The 5,251-nt window shown below is 45.2% G+C and overlaps 1 pseudogene; it reads left to right on the top strand.

The window, feature by feature from the left end:
* Positions 1 to 1,874: 1,874 nt before the first annotated feature.
* Positions 1,875 to 2,990, top strand: LOC147984781 (uncharacterized; annotated as a pseudogene).
* Positions 2,991 to 5,251: the final 2,261 nt, after the last annotated feature.

The raw sequence follows: 5,251 nt of genomic DNA, 5'->3' as shown, positions 1-5,251 counted from the left end.
TCCCTGAGGAAAAATTGTTTGGAATTCCAATATGCACCATTGTGCACAATATGAGATCATTTGAACAAACTATGCCATGAATGTGGCCATAAGATTGATCATTTGGCTTGAAAGCCATGAGTCTTCACGTGTGATAGCTCGTTTGTGAGAACACTTTTTTAAAATAATTGCCGTATTACAAGTTTATTATTTTTCCTGGAAACTTGGTCACATATAATGACGGAATGCGAAGGTTTCCCAATTTTTTGATTTTTTTGAATTTTTTATGCCCGTTTCAAAATGCGACAAAAACGGCAGGTTTGACCGTTCATAGCTAGTGGTTGAATCTTGGAAAACTTTTGATGTTTCTCTAATTAAATAGATACTTATGTATCTAGAAATGATTTTTTGAAAAAATAAAGAGCAAACTATGAGTCAGCTGCAGTTCAAATTTGACCCGCTTCCTCCTGAATCGGCGGGAATTTGTCTTTTTCACTAGAGATGGATCAAGGCTTTTGAAACCCAACCATTTGGTCAATTGTGAATCAAATATGGCCTAGTATTTTAGAAAAATGATTTGGTCCAATTTTGCAACAAATATATGGTACGTCCTTCACAAGAAGAACTCAATTCGGGCACTCGGAAAATGGAAAATGAATTTTTTGTGCAAAGGAAATAAAAAGTCCCTTAGGCAACATTGTTTGGAATTCCAATATGCACCCTTGTGCACAATATGTGATCATTTGAACAAACTATGCCATGAATATGGCCATAAGATTGATCATTTGGCTTGAAAGCCATGAATCTTCACGCGTGATAGCTCGTTTCTGAGAACCCTTTTTTTAAAATAATTGTCGTATTACAAGTTTATTATTTTTCCTATGAACTTGACCACATATAATGACACAATGCGAAGGTTTCCCAAATTTTTTTTTGAATTTTTTATGCCCGTTTCAAAATGCGGTCAAAACGGCGGGAATGACCGTTCCTAGCTAGTGGTTGAATCTTGGATTTTTTTGGTGTTTCTCTGATTAAATAGATACTTATGTAGCTAGAAATGATTTTTGGAAAAAATAAAGAGCAAACTACAAGGCAGCTACAATTCAAATTTGACCCGCTTCTTGCTAAATCGGCGGAAATTTGTCTTTTTCACGAGAGGTGGATCAAAACTTGTGACACCCAACCATTTGGTCAATTGTGCATTAAATATGGCTTAGTACTTTAGCAAATTGATTTGATCCAATTTTGCAACAATTATTTGGTAGGCCCTTCACACAAAAAACTCATTTTGGGCACTCGGAAAATGGAAAATGATTTTTTCTTCCAAAGAAAATGAAAACTTCCTTAGGCAACATTCTTTGCCATTTCAAGATGCACCCTTTGGAAAATGATTTTTTCTTCCAAAGAACTTGTCCTTGGAGAAGGACTCAAAGACGAACTATGTTCGGTTTGAGCCAGAGGACGATGATGGGAAATTATGTTTCCCACCCGCCACCCACTTCATAGCCACTGTCGATGATTTAACTGACGTGCTCGATTACGGCTCTAAAGACATCGATGGTATGGACGACGATGTCGATCAGGAGGAAGGCCAAAACCCGCCATTTACTGGACGTTGGACGGCCACCTCTTTGTACGATGTGTACATGGTCGACACACCTAAAAAAGCTAGCGACGATGACAAAGGAGATCCAGTTGTGAATAAACCTTCTGAGACACAGTCCAAGCATCGGTGCCCTAAACGCTGCTCTAAGCCTCGTCGCTCAAATGCTGGAAATACTGGCACCGGAGAGAATAGTACTTCGGGCATCACCGAAAACAACAAAGACCCTGTCGGGGCTGCATCCGAACAGGATGAACAAGACAACGGGCAAGACAACCCTGATAATCAGACCATGCCCAAAGACCTAGACGATGATAGTTATCGTCCAGTCTCCGTGGATGATGAGAGCCTCGGCAATGAGGACTTCATCATGCCTGAGGCACCCCTCGAGCAGGAGCGCTTCAAACGCCAGCTAATAGCCACCGCAAGAAGCCTGAAGAAGCAGCAGCAGCAGCTTCATGCCGATCAAGACCTGCTCATTGATAGGTGGACTGATGTCCTAGCAGCCGAAGAATACGGCCTCAAGCACCCAGCCAAGAGTTACCCAAAGCTTAGACTGCTACCTCAGTTCGATGAGGAGGCACTAAATCCCATACCTCCGTCATGCAATGCGGACCGACCACCACGCGGTCGGGATAGTGCGGCGGACCGACCACCCCGCGGTCGGGATAAAGCGGCAACTCAGGCCGAACAACAGCCCGCCCCACTACCTCGCAAAAACAGGGACATAACAGCTTGGGACCATACATACGACCTTCGGCAGGAGCTGGACAACATAGCAGAACACACCAGATCAATCTACGGATTGCGAGGACGCTTCCCAACTCGGGATGACGGCTACTTATTCGGGCGTGACAAACCTAGTCACACCCGGGCCGATAACCGTAGACACACTCCATCGAAGGTGCGTCATGATGCAGCCCGATATTGAGGTGCCGCACACTCTCTCTGCTTCACAGATGAGGTGCTGGATCACGAATTCCCCGAGGGATTCAAGCCCGTCAATATTGAATCATACGATGGAACAACCGACCCCGCGGTATGGATTGAGGACTTTATTCTCCACATCCACATGGCCTGGGGAGACGACCTCCACGCCATCAAATACCTCCCACTGAAACTCAAAGGGCCACCTAGACACTGGCTGAATAGCCTACTCGAGAATTCCATCGGCGGCTGGGAGGATCTTGAAGAGGCCTTTCTTGACAACTTCCAAGGTACACATGTTCGACCACCCGATGCTGATGACTTAAGCCACATAGTTCAACAACCTGGAGAATCAGCCAGAAAATTCTGGACTAGGTTCCTAACCAAAAAGAAGCAGATCATTGGCTGTCCGGATGCTAAAGCCCTAGCGTCCTTTAAACACATCATCCGTGACGAATGGGTAGCATGCCACCTTAGCTAAGAAAAACCGAACTCCATGGCAGCCCTTACGGCACTCATGACCCGCTTTTGCGCGGGAGAGTACAGGTGGCTGTCTCGTATCAAAAGCACAGCCAACGAGACAGGCCCTTCCGAGGCCAAGAACAGCTCCAAAAAGATCCGGCGCAATAGACACAAACGCCGAAGCAATGTCGACAACACCGATGACACCACCGTTAACACTGGATTCAGCGGCCCCAAGTCCGGACAGCGAAAGAAGCCCTACAAAAGGAACAACGAGGGACCATCGAGCCTGGATTGCATACTCGATTGTCCGTGTGAGATACATGGTACCCCAGACAAACAAGCCAATCACACAAACAGAGACTGTTGGGTTTTCAAACAGGCTGGCAAGTTAAATGCCGAAAACAAAGAAAAGGGATCACAAAGTGAGGACGAGGACGAAGAGCCCTGATAGCCGAACACTGGAGGGCATAAGAAATTCCCCCCTCAAGTCAAAATGGTGAACATGATATATGCTACACACATCCCCAAAAGGGAGTGCAAGCGAGCACTTAGGGAATTCTACGCGGTAGAGCCAGTCGCCGCAAAATTCAATCCGTTGTTATCATTCAAGGTCACCTTCGATCGTCGAGATCATCCAACTAGTATCCGGCATGGCGGTTCAGCCGCACTGGTCCTTGACCCAATCATCGACGGATTTCACCTAACACGAGTCCGAATGGACGGCGGTAGCAGCCTCAACCTGCTCTATCAGGATACAGTGCGGAAGATGGACATTAACTCCTCACGAATCAAACCCACAAAGACTACCTTTAAAGGAGTCATACCAGGCGTTGAGGCCCACTAGATGGGCTCTATCACGCTGGAGGTGGTCTTCGGTTCCCCGGACAACTTCCGAAGCGAGGAGTTAATCTTCTATATCGTCCCCTTCCGCAGTGGCTAACACGCACTACTCGGACGAACCGCATTTTCTAGATTCGATGCGGTACCACACTATGCTTATCTCAAGCTGAAAATGCATATTCCCCATGGCGTCATAACAGTCAACGGAAACACAGAACGCTCCCTCCGGACAGAGGAGCACACCGCCGCCCTAGCAGTAGAGGTACAAAACGGCCTTCTCAAGCAACATCATAGTCTAGCTGCCGAGCCCCTGGACATCATTAAGAGGGTCCGGAGTACACTGCAACATGACAACGCAGCTCGTCAAGAGCTCGATTAGCAATTTAGCCTCCGTCCCAATCCCGATGAAGTAGTGGCATTCATACCACGCGTCCATAAGTACTCACTCAAAATTACATGGGCGACGATGGAGGCACAGGCTATCACGGGATCCACGGTTCGGCCAGACCGATCCCGGACATACATATAACTTTAATATCTCCTTTTCCCTTGTTTCATGTTTCTCCTATGGGGGCCTGTGACACTCCAAAAAAAATTTATTTAATTTTCAACAAAAACCTTGTTGGTTTTGAAGAAGGTCATTTAATCTCTTCCAAAGTTTTCTCTCTCAAAACTTTTTCCCTTGGCAAGGATTTTATTTTTTGTATCTTCTTCAACTCTGGTGTTTGATTATTAAAAACCTTTCTTCTGATTGTTCCCTTCTCAAATATATTTTTGGAATTTATTTATTTTCTTTAAAAAGGAACCCTATGAGTTTTGGGGCTTCTCTTATTTTGAAATCACCCATGGTTTTACCATGTCTCTTGTGGTAAATCCTCCCAAAACCCCTCCCTCCACTTTGGGGCCATCCAAACTTTCTGTTCCAACAAGGCCAACCCATTTTCGGATTTTATTTCGTTTATTCTATTCCCCAAAACAATTCTGTCAATTATTTTAAGCCTAGATGATTTACAAAGGAAGTACCAAATTTGCTTTGAGATTTCGTCTCAAACCAACTCCTCTGGATAGCCTTTAGCACCCCCAACCTAGATCCATCAAGATCCACTCTTCTTCTCAACATTTTCAAGTTTCAACCTCTGCAAGTTTGGACCAGATTTGTCAAATTTGGTGAAATTCATATCTCCTCTTCTCCAAAAATTCTACCAAAATTCAGGCAGCCCCCAGATGCAATGAGAGGCTACCCCAACAAAAATCAGCTCAAGGAAAATTCCCCACATGCCAAAATCGTTTCGTCGAACACTTGGCCGGCACTGTTACTGTGCACTTTCAGAAAATTCAGAGTTTCAGAGAAATTCAGTGTCGTTTTTCGTCAGAGTGTTGTCACCAATCAACAGTGCGCATGGCGTGTTGTGCACGGCCTCTCCTCCCTGGCCAGAG

Source organism: Triticum urartu, chromosome 2A (genome assembly GCF_056163025.1).
Source record: "Triticum urartu cultivar PI428250 chromosome 2A, HENAU_Tu73, whole genome shotgun sequence".
Lineage (NCBI taxonomy): Eukaryota > Viridiplantae > Streptophyta > Magnoliopsida > Poales > Poaceae > Triticum > Triticum urartu.
This window is presented reverse-complemented; position numbering and strand designations above follow the sequence as displayed.